Raw genomic sequence first — 25,404 nt, forward strand, 5'->3', positions numbered from 1 at the left:
CAGAATGAAGACATGCATAATGGGAGAAAGTATTCATAAACATTAACTTGCTACGGTATTAATATCCCAAATACTAAAAAATTCTAATGTAAAGAAACAAATATTTTGCAATAAAATTAGTAAATTCTTTGAATACCCATTTATCAAAATCATATTCAAATAATCATCAGTACATGAAAAAAATTCATCACAAATCAATAGAAAAGTGGAAATCAAAAACATAATAAGATGTCATGTTACCCCAGTTAGAATGGCTATAATCCAAAGGACAAAAGGTAACATATGTTGGTGTGGATGTAGAGAAAGTAGAACTCTTACACTCTGGGTGGAAATGCAAATTACTATATCAATTATGGAAATAACATAGCAGTTCCTCAAATATAAAAAATACACCTACCATATGATCCAGGAATCCCACTACTCAGTATTTATCCAAAGGAAAGAAAAATTAAAGCACCTTTTAAACTCAATAGATCATTATGGAGCACTTGATTTTTAATAGGAATTACTATTTGTATTCCTTTTTCATTTGTTAAAAGTGAAAAAACTTAGGCAATTTGAAGATCCCTCCCCCCTTCAAACTCCAGTTCTTGAGAACAAGTCAGAAAGATTTCAGGTATGTGGCTCAAAGTAACAGGTATGAATTTATTGAAGGAACAGGAAAAGGGAGAGGGGACACTCTCCAGGGAGAGAGCAGGTCCTTTCAGAGAGAAGAGGGATAATGTGCCAGAGATTTTCAGGAATTAGTTCTTCTGGACCACTGCAACTCAAATAAACCAGATTCCTGCTAATTCTTTTCAGTGTTCAGCCTCATCTGTCCTACATCACTGCTACTGTACATGTAGCACATACTAGGTCCCACACACATACACTCTAAAAAATGAGCAAATGAATCAGGCACCATTGTAATCACTGATTAAAAGTTGCCTGGCATGAAGTTCACTGATCTCAATGCTATTGTTCTCCATTATTTCTCATGCATTTTCCTATAGGCTTACCAATGTACCTGAACATATGTTTTCAAGGGAGGAACTCTTATGCCACAGGGTCTTCATTAAGAAATGTCAGATGTCGGGCTGGGGATATAGTGCAGTTGGTAGAGTGCTTGCCTTGCAAGCAGAAGGCCCTGGGTTCAATCCCCAGCACCGGCAAAAAAAAAAAAAAAAAAAAATGTCAGATGTCATAATAAAATCAGATAAGACCCGAACACACCTGGATATAACAAAGTTCTTAAGTAACAAAATTCTTAAATTATCTTTCAAGGTAAAACCTCCAGAATCAATTCGTTTGGAACTGACTCTTCAAAAAGGGACATGAGCAGAAACTGTCACCTTATCCAGTCAATGAAGTCACAAGTCCAAATCCCTCTCATTAGGCAGAGCATGATAACTTCCCCTCAAAAGAAATATGTATTGTGTGAAAAGCCATGATGATCATTTAGGCCTTCACCAAAGAATACTAAATCTCTCCCTGTCCCTTACTACTATCTCTGGAACAGGGACTTAGAGATCACTTTTGCTAAAAAGCACTGAAGCCTCATTTGGGCCTGCAGATGTCCAATGGGTAACTAAAAGCAGTATAAAAGCTTTGCAATTCTACCTTCATTTTATATCTGTGTTATTTGCTACTTCAAATTTTGGATCAGGTTCCTGCTGTACTGCATACAGACATTTTAATATTACTTAAGGATTGTCTGCCTAAAAATGGGTGATACAAAGTGTTTAGTCCTAAATTTATCTAATCTCTCTCATCCTTCAAGATTGACAACAGCATGATAAGAGTAATATTCTAGCAGTACAAGCCTTGAAGGTAGATCACCCACGATGGGACTGAACCCTAAACAGAAGCAATTATCCTAGGACAGACACCAAGGTTGCCCTTCACAGGAGCAAGCAATCACCTCAGTTGGAAACTGAATTGCCCCCTGGAGTTAGACCAACTTCCACAGTTCCCTAGAGACAGCAGGATGCAGAATCAGACTTAAGACAAGGATCAATCAGATCAAGGCTGCTTATTTTCACTTCTTGCCTCCTGATTTTTTTCTCCTTTATAATCTAGGAGCATATGTCAGTACCCTGAAGATAGGCTTAGAATGTCAGTCCCCCTGCTTTTTAGTGTGGCTGAAATGAATAAGCTCCTTTCTTGCTTCACCACCACTCCGGTCTCTGACTGAACTCTAAAAGTGGCAGATGTCAGAGCCTGGTCTGTGTGGCACCCCTCAGTGTCCAGACTGTGGTCTAGGACTCTAATAACATCATTTGAGCTCCATTATTTTTTAGCTTCTACCTTCCTTGCTGGTTGACCAGGCAATAAAACATTTTCTTTTTGCAAAAATCCAGTGCCATAGTATTAGCTTCTGTGAACATATGGCAGGGAGCCCTTTATTGACAGCAATAGTATCTGACATGTTAGAATAATAACTAACATATATTTAGAAACTATTGGTTTTCAGTCATATTATCTGAATTAGTTTATTTTCAAAAGAACGCCAAGATGTAGAAATTCCGAAGGCTATATAGTATAAGCAGCATGTTTAAAATCTTGCATCTGTTGAGTCTTTACAATGGAATTCAAACATTTTAATGATGATAGTTTGTAGTTTTAAAGCAATTTGACTTGCGTTTCCTCCTTCCTATAGATCATGACTTTGATTCTGTTATAATAATAGGAAAGCCAAGAAATTTCCTCTTCATCTAGGAACAGGGGAGTTGATAAAGAAACTGCTAGGTTACAGCTCAAACTCAAGATGTTCTTACCAGATGTATCTCCTACTTTGAGTCAATTCAGCAAAATAAGGGATTTTAGTTTTAAGATAAGAGCATCCCCATGTGATTAAAATTAAAATAAAATTATTTCAGGGAAGTAACTATTTCACATGAATGTATCTTCCACAGGAAGTGTCAGTCAGGTCTATTGCAGCCTATGTAGTTCTATCTTCTGGAGCTAATATAAATCATTGATGAAGGAAGCAGAGTAAACAAGCCTCGGATGAATTAAGTAGTTATTTGGGACCTGTCCTAGTTTGTACTGGAGTACCAAAAAAAGGACACAGTAAGGAATTAAAGTGAAAGCAAGCAGAAGTATTTCTGACTGAAAAAATCATACAAGCTCATACCAGAAAAATTAGAAAAGACACTGAAATATGAAGTGTCCTGGAAAGGTCCTCACTATGGGAAAAATCCATGAGCTGGGAGAGGGGACCATTGGTTAATAAGCCCATGGTTTCTTTAAAAATTATCCTCAGTTTTTCTAAACATGAAAGTAGTAAGAACATGGATAGTGGAGGTAAGATCACCAGTTAAAGATGGTTATCTTTTACTATATATGACTTTATTATAGATATCTGCCTACACAGGTCTATTTGAGATATACTATTTTTTTAGCATTATATTATGTCTTCTCTTAGTATTAAACAATGGTCATTCCTTCATGTTATTGATGTTTTCATTTGTATAAACATAAATTTTAAATGTCTATTATTTCAGTGTATAAGTGTATTTAAATTACTTAAACAATTCCCTCTCATTGGGCATTTCAGATTTTATCCCCGTGACAAAGACTTTTTTTAATAATATGCATGTGTATCAATGATTTCTTAAAAACCTGGCTAAATTTTCAAAATTCCTGGATCCAAATGATGCATGTTGCAATGTCATATATATTATCTACCACCATATCACATATGGTCTCTCCACATGGAAGCTCTAATCATTTATGTGTCCATTCCCATATATCAGAAGGTGGTTCTACCAAGTCAGAAGATGTATGTCATCCTCTGCTGTGTCTGGCAGGTAACTAACACATATTTGCAGGAAGGAATGGAATAAATAGCTAGATAGAAGGGCGAATAATATAAATTAGTAAGAGTATATATCAAAGGTATGCATTCTATAGGAAAAATAACACTGATGTATAAGGAAGTGAAAAAAGTAGCATTAGAAGCTCAGTGTGTATTAGAATATTCTCATTCCATGAGTTGGAAAAATAAGACAATTTTTTAAAAATTGAGAGTGGAAGTGTCCCCCCCCCCCCCGTCCCCGAGAACTGATGATGAGGAAAAGTAGAAGTTGAGATCACTCCTTATATGAAAATGGTAGTGGCCATCATGGAGTAGTCTGCTAGAAGAATGGGCATAAGATAAGAAGTGTGATTGAGCTATACTGAAATAAACTTGCAGGAGAAGACAGAAGAGTGATGTTTAAGACAGCCCATGTGGGGTAAATGAGATGAAGGTTCAGAAACCCAAGCTTTAAGCAACTCTGCAAACCCAAGTACCACAAAAGGAACAATGAGTAGTTCCATTTAATATTTCATTTATATCAGAAAATGTAACAAACTACTTCTAGCAGTTCAGACACAAATAGCATAGACTTTGTGTAACTCAAATTTGTTATATTGTGAAAGCAACCATGAACTACTCAGAAACAAGTCAGTATAGCAGTGTTCTAATGTTTTATCTATATCAAAATGTTTTACTTATATCAAAATTTGAATTTTATTTAATTTATGTGTAAAGTAATAATATTCTCTAGATGGTTCTTAACCATTTATAAATGTGAACATCATTAATTTGGGGGGGCTAAAAAATGGTGTCACATTTGATGCTTTTCCTTATGAGGTATATGCCCTGGTAGGTATATGCACATATAGGCTCTATATAATTTATTGTTCTATAATATACATGTATATTACCATATATATGTAAATAACAACTACTGAAGGTTTGTTTGTTTCATTATTTAATAAAAGTCTAACCTATTTGTAATCTTAATTTAATTATCAAGGATGGAAAAGGAGAATTCTGCCCTAATGATTATAAATGATACCTTATTTAGGATTTTTAAAGTGTGTGAATGAAAGATAATCTTTCAGAAATGTCAGCATAGTTTCAGCTGAATAGTTTTAAGAAAGGGGGGAAATACAAAGTTCAAACAATTATACTGGAGGGCTAGTTAAATAATTTCAGTCTCAGCCTCAAGATACTTGTTTTTCTATCCTAGAAAAGTAGTATCTGTGTCTAAGAAATTTTATTTTTGTGCAGTGAAGTTGGATGAAATCGTTTCCACAAACTCTGTTAGCAAATATAGCTAATATAGAAATGAATCTATAAATCTCAAAGTTTAAATTACTATATACTCCAATATCTCCCCACTCAAGTAGAGATGTTTTTGATAGTTTTAAATTTTGTGTATACTAAAAGTCTGAGTTCTTAGCTTGTGCACCACATCCTTCCAGAAGTTTCCTGTAAGACAAATTAGGCAAATACCATTGGTATTGTGGTGTTGGGCAAGGGCAGGTGCCTAGACTCACCTCCTCAACTCTAGGATCCAGAAGAAGGACTTGAGCTACTCCTGGTGAGACAATAGAGTGAGATGACACAAATTTAGGGCATTTTCTGAAATATGCATTGACGTGAATCTACTTGATACCAAAAAAAAATGACAAACACTATCTCTATTTGAACAACTACAAAATGTTCAACTGAGAAAAAGTCTTTTACATGTATGTCCTCTCATTTGTAGTAGTCCTCTGTATAGACATTATCATTCTCTAATTTAAACTAGTGAGTAGCAGAGCTACTCAAGTTTAAACTATATAAGTGTGTCTCAAGGCCCTGAGCTTCAGGAAACCAGGAATCCTGATTTCTGAAGGAGAAATCCAAGTGCATGGAAGAGCAGAGGTAGATGGAGTAAGGGCTATCTATTAAGATTTTAACTTCAATCAAACTCAGTGCTTTCACAGTGATTGTGGATCGCGGGGGAAGTTACTTATCTTTTCTGTGTAATAGAGATAAAAACACATGGGGAAAAAAAAGTGCCCGTCATCATTTCCTTAAAAACTGTACATAAAATCCTTAGACTATCCCCAGTTGTTTTGAAGGTTCTCAATAAATGAAGCTATTATTTGCCAAAGGTTGGAAGAAGGCAGAGTTATGGACTGATCTTTTCATCCAGGAGAAGAGAGTTCTGAAAGATTATACTAAGATTACACTAACAGAGTTTTGCTTTATCTGTTCTGGTTTACTCTATCCTTTGAAATTCAAATACAGCATTTTGAACTCTTTTATGCTTTTTGGATGTACACATTTGCTAATGCAATTGACCATATTTATTTTGGTTAATAATGACCATGAGTTAATTATGCAATCAATTTAAGTCAAGTAAAAAGACAGCAGAATGCTTAGGATGTACTTTTTTATGTTTTTTCCCCACACTGTATCCTATCAGTCTGGAAAATGAGATCTGGGCCATTTATTTCTGCAATGTAACCATGTCTCTTTTATTTCCTGCATTACCAACTTGTCATCCAACTTCATTAACCACATCCATCTGGTGCTCTTGAAAGATGCTATTGCACCAGTCTTTGTAAAAGCCCATGTAGGCCAAAATCAGAAAATAAAATTACTTCATTATATGGTTACATTAGAAATTGGTCCTTTCAGTGCAGGGGCACTACCCATGTTTTAGGAAATAGGTGACATAGAAGGACAGCAGTGTAGAAAATTAGTATCACTTGGAGTGACATGTGAGGTTGTTGACAAACTGTAAATCTGATTTAGGAGGATGCAGGGTCAATGAACATGTAATTTAGCAACTGCTAAATATGGGGCAGATTTACAGTTTGACAGATACTTGCATAACATAATTGTAGAGATAGGGAAATGACAAAATTTAATAATCTTGGTTTTGTGATTGAATCTTTAGAAAAAAATTATGCAATCAGGCTATGTGTTCCTTTATTTTGCCCATGTTTGTCATTTTTGCTTGTTTATTTGGTTTTTAGATAATTTTGTTTCTACTATTTTTTCACCCTTCCCATTATTTTCCATGTCACCTTTGATTCCTTTCTTCTTCTGATCTCCTCTTTTTAAGAAATTTCTTTTTTCCTCTAGGTCACCTGATTATAGCTAAAGATATATCCTGGAGGCTTTCTTTGCAATTTCATTGCTAGCTTATCTTATTACCTATAACAAATTTTAAACACTTTATACAAGCACTTGAGTATCAGAGCTGAAAGGAAACTGTAAAATCATCTACTCTAATATTCTCTCATTTTACCAAATGAGAAAAGATGAAATTAAAGACTAGAAAGGGGAAAAGAATTGCCTGAGGTTAAGCAGTTTGTTAGTAGCAAAAACTGAACTGAAGCCATACATCCTGATGACAATTTCAGAACTCAGAATAGTGAAACATTAACTTTAAATGATATGAAAATCAAGGGGAAAATAGAAAACTATTTTTTCCCTCTCTTTAAAGTGAGATGTTTTAAGAGCAAAATTAGTATAGTCATACCTTATTTGGGTAACCAACTCATATTCAAATATTTTCTGTGTTGACATTATTATTAGTTGAAGTTTAAATAAAGTCAAATGCTAATGTGAATCTAGGTACACATACTCTTGTCAATACAAATAAGGAAAACAACCCTGTTTTTAAAAATGTATTTATGTTTCTTTACTATGAAATAGTTTACAGAGAATATTAAATAAAACAAGTTAAAAAAATCAAAATGCATAAGCAAAACTTCAGTTTGGGCTAAAATAAAGGCAACTCTGATATTCCTTCCTCACCATCCAAAGTTGATAACAGGAAAAAGGATGAATACATCAATGGCAGTAGAAATGAAATTTTAGTTCTGAGTAATCTCCTAGGCATCAGGAGAATTTTAACCAATTGGTATTGGAATAAAGCCTGAAGAAATTTGTAAAGTATATTCTGTTCAAATAACTGCTCTTGGGCTGGGGATATAGCTCAGTTGGCAGAATGCTTGCCTTGCATGTACAAGGCCCTGGGTTCAACCCCCAGCACCACCAAAAAAAAAAATCAAAAAAATAACTGCTCTTGGTGTCTCAAAAACAAAGAAATAACCTCTCACAATTCAGAATTCTTCCCTTTCAACATGAGATCACTGCTGTCAGGCCACACAGCTTCTTTCCTTTACTCATAAAAACCCACTTCATCATTTCCTTGGGACCTTCACTATCACAAATGTAATTTTACTTGTGTCCTAAAGGGATGAATGGAGACCAGTTAAATTTGGTAATGTGTAATATGAAGGCAAACATCCACAAACAAGAGATAATTGGTCCTCTCCTGGGACACCTCAATTATAAAACAAACTATTCTATCACCATTTCAGATTTGAATGTAAGAGTCATATTTTTAACAAAGTATTAGAATCAAATTCAATGCTAGCAATAAATCAGGATGCCAGCCTACTCAGCCAATGAATAAAAGGAAAAAATCACAATATGGACAGAGAGAAGAATCTGTATTTTAAGAATTGAAAAAATGATTTGACATATAAAGGGTGTTTGGAATATATTGTATAGCAACACAATAAAATATAGTAAACTGAACAATTATGGTTATACATCGTAAACTATCATGAAAATATGAACAAACTCATGTAAAAGCCACCCCTGAAAAATTATTACTGACAATCTAATCAACATTCATATACAGTTACACATTTTCAACTTGTCCCTTTTTGTTTGTTCCTAGAATTCTGTCATTTTTCTGTGATTTATTTTCTTTGTGAAGAAATCCTCTCTTCTTTTTCCTTTTGATGTTGGTTGGTTGACAATACATTCCCCCTTTGTCTAAAAATAATTTTAGTTTACACGTACTTTAATCTTTCTGTTGCATTACTCCTTTTTCCTATGTTTTAAGTCTGTCATCTCATTATTGTTTAGTTTTTTACCACTAATGTGTGGTCATTTAAAAGTCTGTTTTGCAGGCAATGATCTTTTCATTCATGTGGCTTTGAAGATGTGCTCTTTGATGTTGAATTGCAGCCACTTTACTAATTCACCTGGGACTGTAGTTGTGTACACTGCAGCAAAAGATGGCTTTGTATCTCACCTGAATTTCCCTCTAGCATCCAGGTACTCATTCACCCATCTTCTGAAAGTGTTGACATCTGAGGATACTCATTTGGCTCTCTCTTTAGGATTCTCTGTAGAAGAGAAAAAAAGTCCCCTGTTAAAGGGCACAGCCCCTTCCTACAGTGGGGGTTGTGGGAGACTCCATTCAGAATCTGATTGATGAGCATCCATAAAGGCCTTGGTGGGTCCTCCAATTCAGAACAATTCTAAAATAACTACTCCTTCTCCAGAGATACCCACAGTGTGTCTATTATCCCCTGACCATTCCTACTTACTCCCCTTCCAACAAGTGTCACTCATAACAGCACTCCTCATGAACTTCCTGTATCCATTGATATCAGATTCCACTTATGGGGGAACCCAAGCTGCAACAGCATGCGTGTTTTACTTTTTATACTATTTGAGGATTGGAGTGATTCTTGATTTTGTTGCTTAATATCTGTTGAATTTTGAAAATGTAAATGCTATTAAAATAGTAATATTTCCCCTGCCTTATTGTTTTCTTCTGTCCAACTAGAAATACAAATAAACATATGACCAAATTTTCACCATCCCCAAATTTACATGTACACACATCTGCACGTACATACCAATGTGTGTATATAAAAAAAATTTAACATGCTTCAATGTGGATAACTTTTATTCAGTTATCTTTCAGTTCACTAATTATACATAATTATATCCATATTTAAAGCCAGCATGAGAAAAATGTTTTTCCACAAATGTATAGCAAAACTTTTTCTAGAGAAGTTCATCATAAAATTAATCAATATTTTAGATAACCATACAGCAACAATGCAAAAACTAGAGAACAATTTTTCAGAAATAGTTTTTTTTTTCAATGAAACACCATTGGTGAATTCAACCATATGTGATTTTTGACTTCCTAGAGACTCGATTATAACATTGAATAATAGAAACAAAACACAGAAGAGAAATATCATATGCTTTCATTTTACAATTCAAATACAGGAAAAGAACTGTAATTGTACAAGTAAAAAAGTTAATTTGTAAAAGGATATTAGTATGAGTGAGAGGCACAGTGAGAACTTAGGAGTATGAATAAATTTCTACTTCTTGATTTGGGTGTTGATAACATGCATATCTATATGTTCCTTCATTGAACTGCACAGTTCTCCTTTTGCCATTTTGTGTATGTGCTTTTAATTAAAACATGTAAAGAAATAAGTATAGAAAAAGAAATGACAGAACATCAAATAAATGCCATAAGAAAATGTTTTTTTCCATATATTGAAGATTAATTTAGGACAAATAAGGCATTTTGGATCAAGAAATTTAAGAGACATGTTTTGGTAAATTTGTTATGATAACTCGTGATATTTGTCTATTCATTTTTACTCTATACACTAAATTGAACTCAAGATGGATTAAATGCATGAATGCAAATAAAACATATGACATGAGGTTAATGTCCAGAACTACAAAACTCACACAACTAAAAATTTCATCAAGTGGAATCCACCTAAGATTCCTTTAATGGATAAAGAGAACGCATTAGAAATATGAAATGGAAAACTCCAGTTAGAAAAAGAAGGAATTTGTGTCATTTGTGACACCATGGGTAGAATTAGAGAATGTTGTGTCAAGTGAAAGATGTTAGGCACAGAATGATAAACACTACATGATCTCACCCAAGTGTAGAATCTATAGAGTTGATCTTAGAGAAGTTGAGAGAATATGATTACCAGGAGGTAGAGGAAGAAATGAGGGGAGGCTGGTCAATGAGTCCTAAGTTACAATTTGATGGGAAAAATAAGTTCTATTGTTCCATCAGACAGTATGTTGAACATAGATCTTCATAAAGCTTTACATATTTTTAAAAATAGGAGAGTATTTTTCATTTTCTCATTACAAAGAAGTGTTTGACTAGACATGCTTACCCTGACTAGAATGTTACCAATGTATACATGTGTCAAAAAGCACATGATAACCCATAAGTTACCATATGTTAATTTAAAAATAGATTTAACTTGTTCATCAAAAACTCAAAATTCATAAAGTAAAAAGATATTAAAATCAATTTGTTTTCATTAGATTGTTATGTCAAATACATGGGTTGATACTGAAAATCAATAATCAAGTAGGCATAGAACTCTATAGAAAATGAGAAAATTATTTGACTCAATAAGTAAAACTTCATAAAACTGTACAGCAAAGAAAATCTCAGCATGTGGTGGTGGACATAATTATTGGCAAGGACACTTTGGAAATTTTATATTACTAACAAATTTAAACACTTTTCCAGTCCATTGGTAATTATGAGTTCCAGGGAGATTGTTTGTTGCGTACCTAGGTTATGTGTTTAAGAAAGTAGCAGCCTTGGCTGGAATGGTGGTACATACCTGTAATCTCAGCTACTCAGGAGACTAAGGCAGAAGAATCAAAATTCAATGCCAGTGTAAGCCCCTAAGCAACTTATTAAGACCCTATCTCAAAAATAAATACATAAGAGTTGGGGACTACACTCAGTGGTTAAGAACCCCGAGTTCAATTCCTTGTACGAAAAAAGAAAAAGAAAGAAACAACCTTATTTGTAACAACAGATAGAAGCCTCCTGAATGTCTATTATTAATCATTAAGTGAATAATTTTTATACCTTTATTCATTTAGAAGACATCTATTTATATAACTATTTTAAAAATACATGACGTATTTCACTTTAGCCATTTTTAAAAGGAAAGATTAGTACATAAGTAATAGATATAAAAATTTAAAGAATCCCTAAGATGCCTTTACTATTAAGAGGTACAGAGAGGCATAGCAACAGCTGAAAGAAAATATTGGGCAAATGGTTTTATTGTTCGTGTCATTTTTAATAGGAGTTATTCCATCATGTGTGAATAATGTTAGAAATGTTCTAGTAGAAAGAATATAGGAGAGAAACTGTAATTTCAGCAGTGAAAGAACAGAGTAGGTCAGAGCTGATGGGTTTCAGAGAAAAAAAGTCTAGTAATTGACCAGTGTTTTTCAGCTCTTAGTTGGAAAGGTCAGGACTAGCTCTCCCACGCCTCAAGGTCCATATTAGGTGGATGGATTATCTCCACCACCTATTTCCTACTCTCATTGTTGCTTTTAAAATTAATGGTAGTAATTACCTAGCCCTTCTGTTGGTTCACAATAACAAGAGATTAAATGGCAGTCTCTTCTGAAAGGCTCTGAATCTCTCCATCTCTGTACATGTCTGTGCCACATGACTATGTATCCCTGAATCAAATCACATGCACCATCTGTGCCCATAGCTGTAAATCATTCCTTAATCACAACTGGAGAACGAGTGATACAGTGGTTATTACCCAGACCTTTAGAATCAGACCTACTTAATACTATCACTTTCTATCTGACCATAAGCAATTTATTGTTTATAAGCTTCAGGTAACTGACCCTTAAAAGGAAAGCACCAACTCAAAATGGGTGGACTGCACTATCCTCTTAAGGACACAGTCATAAAGCTATGCTTCACTGACCTTAATGAGAATAAGCTGAGATTCTTCAATTTTACTTAGACTAAAGAAAAATAATGTGTTTTCTCTTGGTTATACCTTCTGTAGACACCAAACTGTCAAATAAGAACAATCTTCAGAGTATTTGAAATTTAAAAGAAGAGGAATAAACATTTAAATACAAGTTCACAAGCTCTAGGGAATTACTTGGGAAATATTGACTTGAAATCTAATAATATGACTTTATTGGCATTAATCAAGAATAAAACATCCAGATTTTGATACCTTTCCAATTACACACATACTTAGAAAATTTTAAGGTTTGTCCTAAACTTTTATAGCTGGCATGAAAATATCCTTCTCTGAAACCACTGGAATCTCTTCCCAGTGAGTAGAAGGAAATACCCAAATCTTTTCAAAACAATTTCAAATGAATAAAAGATACTCTACCATTTCTATGGATGTTTGTATGGATCCATGAACCAATACTAAGTAAGTTTTCTGTCTTTATATTTTCAAATGAGGCACCTTTATTCTTTTGTTAATCTTTATAATCTAAATAAACCTCAGGAAACTAACTGTAGGTATATGCAAATAAATCTCTAAACCTTAGATAATGAATTTAATTTTATAAATTTAAGACAAAAACTTCAGTATGTGTTTTTTTTTTAGTTTTTATTATTTCATTTTAGATGAAATAATTTTCTTTTAGACATGTAAGAAAAGCTATTTCAGGATCTAATAATTTAAATCAAGTAGCTGTATACAGATAACAAAAGCAACAACTTGTTATAGCTAAACACACTGCATCCAAAGAAAAGAGGCATGAGACAATGCATATTTATGTAGCATTAAAAAATGAAAAGGTAGTGCAGGGCAGCAGGAGGAATGGAGATAAAATAGAAATAAAACATCATTTACCCAAGCTTCCAATGTAGTGCATTAGTGTAGGATGATATGAATAGAAATAACAGATCTGTATACCTGCCTAATACAAAGTTTGCTAGTAGGACTTCTTTCACCAATTTGAGTATCTTCTGTAGTTATTGAACTCAGGCTTAAGCTCTCTAGAGACAAACAATGAATAATATGGTACACTTCCTTTTATAATAAATTATGCTACAAGTTTTATCAAAATCTTTTGCAGTGACAAATGTTAAAACTTTCTGCATTTGGAATCATAACCTATAGTTAACAAAGTACTGAATATTTAAATGAAGACTTCACATTTTAGAAAACCTTTAGAAAAATATGAACATTTAGGAGGTTGCATATTGGGACATACTGCCTTGGGAACTGATGGCTCCTGCATTCCGTGCAGCTGACTGGTTGTGGGTGGGGTGAAAAAGTGTGGGTAGGTGACTTATTTATCCCCAGCAATGTTCAGGCAGAGCTCAGGTGACCAGGACCCTGAAGCTCTGGACCTTTGAGAACATTTTTGAACACCCATGGGAAGCTGTTGTAATAGCTGCAATGTAGAACTGCTGAATCCCTAAGAATTCAGTTAGAGTTGATGTGCTGGACAGACATATAGATCCCTCTGGAAAACTGTGCAGTCACAGACTTCTTTAATTTGAATTTTATGATTTAAGATGCTGTACTCTGAACGAGTTATGTTAATTAAACAAAGTCATTACCTGAGTTTTTCAGCATTCTTATAAAAGAACACTTAGACTTACACAGAACCACAGTTCACATATTTACCATTTCACATTTGTGTAACTTATGAATTGCTATTTGTCAAAACCATGGTTTTGTAATTGCTAAGCCATGACATTTCAGGTTATTCAAATATAATTACATTTTAAGGTAACTGATCACAAAATATATGTTTTACATAAAAAGGTGTATATTATTTGAAAGTACTCAAATGATGTCTTCATGTGAACCATACATTGCAGTTACTTAAAGTTTTTAATTATAAGGTATGGGGACATTTTGAAAAAAAAAAAAAAGAATAATGGAGGGGGTGGACTGACCCAAACTAACCACTGAGTTAATTGCATAGCTAATTTATTTATGATATATCCTTATTTTTAATATTCCTGAGTGACTGCAAAGTGAAAAATAATCCAATAAATATACCTTGTTTAAAAATATATGAATATTTATGTATTGAGAATGTATGAGAAATTTTGAGCTATGTAAATAATCTCAGTATTGATACATAAAAAGGAGTATCACTGAGAAATATATAGTGCAGGAGAGACATTTCTGACACAGCTTTTGAACACTTCTTAAAGATATTGATCAACATCATAACAAAGCACAAATGTGATTCAATTAATATGGCAGTATGAATTTTTCTTTTAAAAATTTTAGTATGTAATAGGTTTTTGTTTTTTTATCCACTTTTTTTGTCATGATTTTTTTTATTGTAAACAAATGGGATACATGTTGTTTCTCTGTTTGTACATGGCATAAAGGCATATCATTTGTGTAATCAAAAATTTACATAGGGTATTGTTGTTTGATTCATTCTGTTATTTTTTTCCTTCCCCCCACCCCTCCGACCCCTCTTTTCCCTCTATACAGTACTTCCTTCCTCCATTATTGCCCCCTCCCTAACCCTAACTCTAACGCTAACACTAACCCCTCCCTCCCCCCATTATGTGTCCTCTTCCACTTATTAGTGATACCATTCAACCTTTGGTTTTTTGAGATTGGCTTATCTCACTTAGCATGATATTCTCCAATTTCATCCATTTGCCTGCAAATGACATAATTTTATCATTCTTTATGGCTGAGTAATATTCCATTGTATATATATATATATATATATATATATATATATATATATATCTCACAGTTTCTTTATCCATTCATCAATTGAAGGACATCTACACCAAGAATGCAAATAATCCAATTGACAAATGGGCTAAGGAAATGAATAGACACTTCACAGAAGAGGATCTACAAGCAATCAACAAACATATGAAAAAATGTTCAACATCACTAGTAATAAGAGAAATGCAAATCAAAACCACCATAAGATTCCATCTCACCCCAATTAGAATGGCGATTATCAAGAATACAAGCAACAACAGGTGCTGGCGAGGATGTGGGGAGAAAGATACACTCATACATAGCTGGTGGGGCTGCAAATTAGTGCAGCCACTCTGGAAAGCAGTGTGGAGATTCCTTAGAAAACTTGGAATGGAACCACCATTTGACCCAGCTATCCCACTCCTTGGCCTATACCCAAAGGACTTAAAATCAGCGTGCTACAGAGATACAGCCACATCAATGTTCATAGCTGCTCAGTTCACAATAGCCAGATTGTGGAACCAACCTAGATGTCCTTCAATTGATGAATGGATAAAGAAACTGTGGTTTATATACACAATGGAATATTACTCAGTATGTGCTTTATTATTCATTTATTTTATTTGGTCACATTAGGCATACAAATATCACGGTTCATTATGACATAATTATATAAGCGTGCTCTAATTCAGTCCCCATTATACACCCTTTCATTCCCCTCCTTTCTCCCTCAGCTATCTTTCCTCTACTGGTCTTTTCTCTATTTATAGCTTGTTTAAAATTACTGATTTGTGGTTATACATAAAGGTGATATTTACTGTGCTATATACATATATGAACATAAAAAAGTTAACTTCACACTGCCAAAAAGAAAAAAAGGCTGACCCAGTACTGAATTAGAACTAAATTTAGATTTGGTATAGAAAGACCAGCAATTTAGTCCATTCTCTGTGAACTTAGTTCAGCTACATTCTTTAAAATTACATGAAGTACAAGTCAGCCCAGTTCCTCTGCTCCCACATGGCTGGGATCAAATATAATGGACATACAACAGCAATATAAACCATGAAATACTTCACCCTCATATATCAGTCTTTTTATTTGTATCATGATTATTCATTTCTGTGAGTAAGATTAAGAAAGAAATGAAATAGGGACTTAGTGACATGGCTCATTGGCTTCTCCATCTGAGTGACTTCTGCCATTGTGCTAGAGTACATTTTCAGGAAGGAGGCAGAGGTAGGAGAATTTCACAAAGCAGAAAGAAAGCACTTTACTGGACAAAGTGAGGAATGGACTCCATGTCCTGGGGACAGGCAAGTTGCTATCTAGATCTACAGGAATGAGCTGGAGATCAGGGGTCTCAGTCATAAACTCAAAGATCCATGATGGAGTTAGAGGAGGAAGAAGTTGGCTTGGAAAGACTGCTTTCACTTTTATATATGCCTCTGACACAGCAGAAACTAAAGGTATTAATTTATCTCAATACTTTTGAGAGTCATGCTCTTGGGAGATATGCAGAAAAATAGAGCAGTTTGTCTGCCCCTTTCTAATTTGTACTAGTTTAACAGTTTCAAACAATACAACTCTGGGAAGGGTAGAGTTCATCCTTCTGCTTTGATTTCTTTTTTCTTTTCTTTTGTATTTATTTATTTTTGAGAAAGGGTCTCCCTACGTTTCCTAGACTGGCCTTGAACTTGGAATCCTCTAGTCTCTGCCTCCAGGATTGCTGGGATTATAGACCTGCCCAGACATGCCTGGTTGGTGCTGCTTTCTCAGAATAATTGAAAGCCCCAGGTGAAGGGAAAGTATTCTTGCACCAAAGCACTGGATAGAAGGACTGAAAAGGGGAGAAGAAGAGAGGTCTGGAGATCTTTTCCAATAATCTAGAGGTAAATCATGCATATGAAATACTTACGATTTTGTTATGAAAATGATGAACTTGTCATAAATTGGATTGCAATGCAGTCCTATATTGTTCTGTTTTTATTTCCTTACTTTGCACATACATAAATGTATCATTACAACTAATGGGAACATATATGAAATGTGTTTTTAATAAAACCTTGATATATTTTTGTCAGTTCTTGAAATAATTCCCACCCCGCGTAGTCAGTGGGAGGGAAAATAAAATGCCTTTATGCTGGGCAGAAATGCTAGGGTCTTTCCTTCTATAGGAAACATTTAGCCTTCACATACTTCCCCTATCATTTGTATATTCTAGCAACCCAGGGACTGCTACAAAGCAAAAGAATCAAGATGTACTAAAAGTCATGGAAATGAATTCCATCAGTCACCTTAATACTGCTTTCAGAAGGAAAATATTTTTTGAAAAGATTCGAAAAAGGCCTTCTTAATTACTAGTTAGTACAGGGGTGCTTTAATCCTTAAAAATGTGGAGAGAAGAGTCCCAGATCTTGACAAGAATTAACCAATGGATTGAAAGCAGAAAATGCATATCCCTGAAGATTTCACTACAGTATCAATAAAGGGAAGGATAGAAATCAACAAAGGTTGAGAAAAGGAAACTTCAAATGTGGTGGGGTCAATACTCCAGCAGATGCTTCTAGAAGACAGAAATGGACAGGAGAGAGTATTAACTGACCTTCAGCAGGTTGAAGGAACTTTATCTGATTTAGCAAACCAGAGTGGCACCTACAGAGAGGGTGGAAATGCAGGTTCACAGGTGCAGGTTTCCAAAAGCTGAGGCCGTTGGCACAGGCTACCAAAGAAGATGGGCTTGGGCTAAAAGGAGAGATAAAAATTTGTCTTCTGAGTACTGATAGCCATGGGAGTCTCTATCTTCATCTGCCTCACTCAGTATCTGCTCACCATAACCAGTCCCGCTTAGCTGTGCAAAAGTATTTGTTGAAGATATTTTACTTAAGAGCCTCTATATTCTAGACATTGGTAGCAGGGAGGGGAGCCTGTGGAGAACCAGGTGATTGAAGGAAAAAGAAATTAATTGGAAGCCCAAAGTGAATGATGAGTTATTCTAGGCACTTTGCATTATCCTAATATCTTTCTGTATTGTCCCTAAGCTGTACATTGGGAAGGTAGGTTCCACATTGAAAAACCTGAAATGCTAAAATATAGGGTCTGCATTCCCAAAATCTGAGGTTTCTGCCTATCACACTTAGCTTTAAGTCCTCTAGTCAGCCCCATCTATTAACTTGAGGTCACAGCCAGCTTTCCAGTGCTTTATACTGAATTATTTTAAAAAGTCCATGATCACTAGATGTTTGAGAAAACTAACATGAAGGGGAAGGATATTTAAAAATGATATTCAATAATACAATAGTACAGGAAGTAGATACATGTACATGTGTATATATAAATATATGTGTATATATAAATTTTTTAAATGACCTGAAGTAATTAAAGAAAAGGAAAAGTTTTGATATAAATTGAAGAAAATCTTCTAGAAAGTACCAATGATCAATAGGAGAATCATATCCAATGGGTCCAACTATCAGAAATGATGGGAATTTAGAGAAATGAGAAAGGAAAAAGAGAGGTAAAGAAATTTCAAATAAATATAATATGTCATAGTATACAATAAGCACCTCTTCCAAGACTATATTATGTGAAATTGCCAACCAAACATATTAATAAGAATTTGGCACATGAAATGGTAAAAAGTTCACAGGCAATTCAAGTTCTTATGAAAGTATATTTAAAAAAAAAGTGAAAACTTTCTATGTATTCATGGGGGCAGAGAAATTTGTTCATACACATGAAAGAAATGAAAATTAGAAGAACTTGATTATTTTGTTTTATTAATAACCAAGGATTTGAGAATGAACTTTAAAATCTCAATGGAAGTTTATTTCAATTCAAGAAATCAGTGCTCTTGCAACTATAACTCAATCAAATAGTTTTAGTACTTTAGAGATAAATGTTGGCTAACAATACAACAGCCAATTGAAATTCCCAGGACTAAACAGACTAGGAAGACAAATGAACAGAGGAAAACTTTTTGAGAAATAATGTAGATGATGGGGCTGTTAGTATGTTTGATCTTAGGAATAAAGATTAATAAATATCTGTGACAGAAAAGTTTATAAAGATTCTATAATAGAAAGAACGTCTTAGCAGAAGATATTACTGGGTTCTACAGTGAAGAATGTTTATGGAATAATCATGATGTAATAAAAACTAAGTACATGAACTGAAGTATGGGAATTCGAATTTGTGTTACTGTATGGGAAGCCTGTTACCAAAAATAAAAATTAATAAATATGATTTCTATTTAGTAAACATATTAATTATAAGCAAAGCACTTGGAAATACAGAGAAAAAGCTTTAAAGTTAGGTTTAAGAACTGACCTGTGGTGGCCTCATGAAGATTATGATGGGGTTGAGGGAAAGACAAAGATAGGACTATTGTGTTTTATAATATATATATCTTAGTACTATGTGTTCTTTCAAATATACAAAATACTGAGAGATTCATTGAGCATACTTGGTTGGAAATGGAAGTCCATATAACCACAATATTGCTAAGGACCTACCTGAATCCAAAAAATATGAAACATACCTCTGATTCACTCATATATGAGACTTGACTGTCGTATCCAGTACCATGGGTAGGCTAACCCTTTGCTCCTTGTAATAACACATACAGTCAAGCTTAATAGTGAGCATGGGGTAATGGTGCTTCCTGTGTATACAGCACAGAATTAAGCTGGAATCAGGTATTTCCAAATCCATGAGTGCATATCTACTACTATAATTGGAACTTAGAATGTCCCCTAAAGGCCATGTGTAAAATATCTAGTCTTCAGCCATGGAACTATTGCAAAGTAGTACAGACCTAAAGGTGGGACCTAGTGGCAGATCTTACATCATCAGTGCCATGCCCTTAAAGGGGACCTCTGTCTGTCTCTTCAATTCACTTTCATTCCTGGATATGAGATAAAAGGGTTTTCTCCACCATGTGCTCCTATTATGATGTTCTGCCTTGCTGAACATGGATCGAAACCTTGCATTATTTAAGTTCTGTACATAAGTCAGTCACTCAATAATTGATAAATGAATGTGTGGTGGCAAAAATCAGAACTGGTTGTGAAATAAATTACGAAAATGTTGTGGTAAGAGTTTAATGACCAGGGAAGAGGTCAATTCCCCTCCCCTCTCTTAGACTTTCCCCTGGAGGGTCCCTATCTTTTGCATTGTCAATAACTACATTCAGAGTCTAACTACTCCCTCCTGAAATGTAATAGATGTCTGTGAAAAGAGCTGTTTCTTCTTATCTGTTTCTGTGAGCATGCTTTATGTTAGAGATCCTGCACAGACCTTCAGAGGCATACATTAGGCAATTGTTTTAAAGAAAGAGGAAAAAGCCCCAATGATAGGATGGATCTAAGATGATGTCAAATTACCTATAAATATTGTAAGAAACTGTAGATCAGGGCTCAGAATTTTGGAGTGCTAATCTTCTCTGGGCCTGCTGGTGTAAAATAAAATTTTGGATGCTCCTACTTTCCAAGTGCTGTCTTGTCATTTCCACAACAAATAAACAGTTGAAAAACTGAAATTTCATGGCTAAAATGTAATCCATTTAGAGAATTTTTTTTTTGTTAAAATGCAAATAGCCTTGTAAAGAGTAGAGACTATTTAGCTTTTCACAATCAGAATCAAGTGGGAATGATACCTATAAGTATACCTTTTCAAATATGGGGGGGTGGGTGGTTTGGAAGTAATAAGACAAAAAAGGGCAGTATTTACAAGAAATAAAATCACAGTGAGAAGACTATGCCAAAACTTTTCATAGTTGCCAAGAGCTGTAAATGGAGAAATAGAAGCAAAAGCAGATGCTGCCTACATATTGATAGTACCTCTCTCTCTTTATCATCTTGCTAACTGTCCTTTTCAAACCAGATATATAGGCATTCCAATGAAGGTTGAGGGTCTATAAATTACTCCACTCTTTGGCACAGAAAGATTATTTTAATTTTACAGAGACTTGTATGAATTTAATAAAATTATATCTGCAATTTAATGAAAGGAAACATTTCTGGGTAATTTTTAAAGGATAAACATACAAATCACCAGATCCAAAATAAACATGAGATTTTCATATTTATAATTTTCATCTTCTCTTTCAAAATAGCCACCTGAATGTTATTTTGGAGTCTGATAGATTGAATCTTACAATGTTTTCACCCAAATTAATCCCCAATATTCTGTGACTAAAAAAGGCCCAGGGAGAGAGATATTTGAATTCATAGTAACCCTCTAGTCTATGTACCCTAGATATATATTCACACATATGCAAAAATACAACTTTAAAATTGCTGCAGTTTTTCTGCTTTCTTCAATTAGATGTGGTATTTTAGATAATGTTTCCCTATGGTTTCAATATATGATATTTTCCTTAAATACCTGGGCTTTCTATTCCCAGATAGAAAAAACTGGTAGTTTCTATAGAAGAAAAAGCAAAGATATCCTTTGTTGAATCATGATAGTTCATGTGGGTGGTGCCATGTTTATCCCAGAGCCTGGGTGTAGCCTGATACTTGGGTGCATGAAGACAGTTTCTTTGGCAAATAAAAATTTGGTTTTTATTGTAATAATTAAGTAGAAAAAGGTAAAAATGAGAATGGGATAAGAAAAACAGAACTGGGTTGCATCCAGTAACACATGTACACAAATATGGTTGGGAACAGCATGTAGGGGTGGATTTATTCCATAGGTCAAACATAGATCACTTTGTTATAGGACAAACTAGTGACTTAATATAAACATTTTTATTACTAAAGTGTGACATAAGTGTTAATCAGTTTTCATGGAAGGTTTTTTAAAAAGGTCAGAATTTTTTTTTTCTAAGATGCCTCAAAAGCTTCTTACACTTACTTGAACAGAGTGTCTCAAATTGTTATACATCTGAATCACCTGAATAGATTCTCAAATTTCCAGATTAATACAATAAAAGTAATTTTTTTCAAAATATTAAACATTTTGCAATCTCAGGGAATAGTTCTGTATCATCTTTCTCAAAATGATGGACCCTGGGATAACAATATTCAAAGCAGTATAACAATCTTCTGATTTACTGAGTAAACATGTTTCATTTGGCCATTATTTATATAAGAAATCTCAGTTATATAACTTAACTTAGAATCCTGTTCATCTGCACATTTTCCTCCTTTCTTCTGATCTTGCTATCTTCATTGATATCAGCAGACTATCATAATGGGAAACTATTCACCTTCAGCTAAATCATCTTGTTTGGATCAAACAGCTTTAGAAAATCCCTTCTCAGCTGATGAAGTTACTGCCATTCTTGGACATTATCATCCCTGCTTTGGATTGTGCTCCATTATTCTGAAATTACCAGGTTAACCTTTACATTCAGTCACAACAAACTATCAGCAACTGTTAATCAGTTAACATCTATTAGCTCCACTAATTCTTTGCACCTTTTGAATGCAAGCCTATTTGCTTTCTAATTTTATTTCCAAGGTGTTCAATGTGCCAGTCCATTAGCAAATTATGCCTAATATGTGGCTTTGGTGTAAGTTGAATGTTTTACTGACTTAACTGGTCTTTCCAGATTGCGACACCATTTCTTTCCTTCTGTCGCTTTTTGAGTATTTGTGCGAAGATGACTTGCTATGCATCCAGGATTATCTTCTACTTAAGCTGATTGTAACACCATGTATATGAGACTAATTCTTCTAGCTTTATTTTAAATTGGAAACTCTATTCTCTAGAGAAGCATTTTCATCAAACTAATGGTTAGCATAGGAAAATGGACACAGGTGGCTCCTATGGAAATTTTGGATCTCAGACCTATGGCTTTTGCCTAATTATAGTTCAGTAAATTTGTCTTTTTAGTAAGCAGGTTAATTAAAGGTATCATCTGTTATTAGGAGTGGAAATTTTAACTAGCAGATATTCAAACAAGCAATCAGGTGAACTGAGTTCAAATGTAACTGTAACGTTGATTGGCTAATTAACTCAGTGACTTCCTCATTTGAGAGGTAACAAATTTGCCTACATCAATGAGTCTCAAATTCCAAGAGTGTGCAAAATTCCAAGAGTGTGTAAAATTATGAAATACTAAAATCCTATTAAAAATATGTAAGTATGAAAAACTAGGTATAAATAAGGCTTAAAATTTTAAAATTTTCTCAAAATAGTATATGTTCATGACTGAAAGCTACTCACATAAGGAAATATTTATAACCAATAAATCATGGAACCAGTAGACTCAATTGAAGAAAGAAAATATCTGAAGATCTTCCCTCATTCAGTTTGTTCAGCTTTATTGAGCATCCCCTGTTAAAACCTGTGAAGTGTGACAGAAAGTATAAAGAGATAAGTGCTCAAAAGGAATAGACAATGAGATCCTTGTACCATGGTGTAAGAAAATTTGACAAAATACACAAAATACTGTTTTCTCTAAATTATATGACTCTTTGAACAATCCCCTTTGATTATCCAATGGTATTGAATCTTCTCTGTGTTGATGGGGCTGGAGATGCCATTTAAGGGTCACGGACTTAGTGAAACAAAATATGTGGGCTACATAGTATCACTATGTTCTAGTGTATGAGATTTTTTTTTCCATGGGTGCAGAAGTACTGAATTTATAGATTTTCAGAATATAAAAGAAGCAGGCTTACCAAGTCTCTTCTATGATACTGTGTCATATTTCCCGTAGGCCAGGAAAGGCATTGGTTACTATGTATGAAGCTCCTATTTAGAACAAGACAGCAAAAACCTAAATTTTAAAATTAACAATATGTGTATGCACATATGTAGCAAAAATACAGTTTGATTATAATAGTAGAGTGAAAATACACAATTAAAAAAGGAAGCTTAAAAATATGTTTAAGATTTAGTTTTAAAGAAAGATGTAAGACTTAAGAACATTCGTGATAGTTAAGTGAGATTTTACTTGCCAATACTGATCTTGGGTAGAGAAGTGGAAGGGAGTCCCAGCAAAGGAAAATGTAGACAAAGGTAAAGAAATAAAAGACAAAGATTATAGCTTGTCTTTATATTTTCCTCAGGGACTAGCACAAAGTAAATACTTATTAAGTATATGTTGAAATTAATAGAGAAAAAGAGAATATTCCATGTAACTAGAGCACCAAGTGTGAAGCAGGCAATATAGAAAATATAGTCAGTTTGGCTGGTTTTCAATTTCTGAAAGTCAATGGTTAATGTTTCATGTCAGCTTGTAAAGTGTTCATGAATAAGGTTGGTATTTAAATCTATAAACTTTTGGTGAAGAAGATTGCCCTTCATAATGTGTGCGGGTTTTCTCTAATCAGTCAGAGGCATGAACAGAACAAATACTGACTTCCCATTCAAGACTGCAGAAGGCAACTGTACAATTAGATTTCTTGTGTTTCAAGACTGCTGACTTACACTGAGAGATTTATTCAGCCTCTGCAATCACTTGAGCCAATTTCTTTAATAATAAATCTTTGCTATATGTGTAGTCCACTGGTTCTGTTTCATTTGTGAATCTTACAGACTAGAAATCCACTCTGGTTTAGGGTTTTTTGTCTGTCTGTTGTTTAATCCAGTGTTAGAAAGTCATTTTAATAAAGAGAATAATGGGAATGGTATAAACGCTTTTAAGTGTATGAACCTAATAGTCATTTTGATACCAGGGAGAGTGTTATATTTAAGACATGAGGTATCCTCCAAAACCTCATGTGTGAGACAATGCAAAAAATTTCAAAAGTGAACAGTTTGGCTTATGACAGTCTTAAATTGATTGGTTTCAAAATCCACTTGAATGGATTATCTGGGTGGTAACTGTAGACAGGCAGGGTGTGGCTGGAGGAGGAGGGTCTCTGTGATGTGCTTTTGGGGTTTATATTTTGTCTCTCCTGAGAAGAGCTCCCCTGCTTCCTGGTGGCCAAATTCCAAAATGCATTCTTCCACCACCTTTCCATCTTCATATTCTGCCTCATTCTGGGCCCAAAGCAATGGAGGCCACCCTTTATGGACTGAGATGTCTGAAACCATGAGGCCCAAATAAACTTTTTCTCCTCTAAAATTGTTCTTGTAAGGTATTTTGGTCACAGTTGGGGGGGGTTGTTGGAGGATGACTAAGAGAAGCAAGGATGATTTAAACCAAAAAGTTTCTTTTAGATGAAAGGTGATTGAAATTGGATGCAGACAGGGCAGAATGACGGGGGAGAATGGCACTATTTTACCAATTTTTTTATTGGTGCATTGAAGTTAGGCACAATAGTAGGATTTGTCGTTAAATATTTGTACATGCACACAATATAATAATATAATATGGCCAATATCACTCCC

The sequence above is a fragment of the Sciurus vulgaris genome, assembly GCF_902686455.1.
Source record: "Sciurus vulgaris genome assembly, chromosome: 4".
NCBI classification, from domain to species: domain Eukaryota; kingdom Metazoa; phylum Chordata; class Mammalia; order Rodentia; family Sciuridae; genus Sciurus; species Sciurus vulgaris.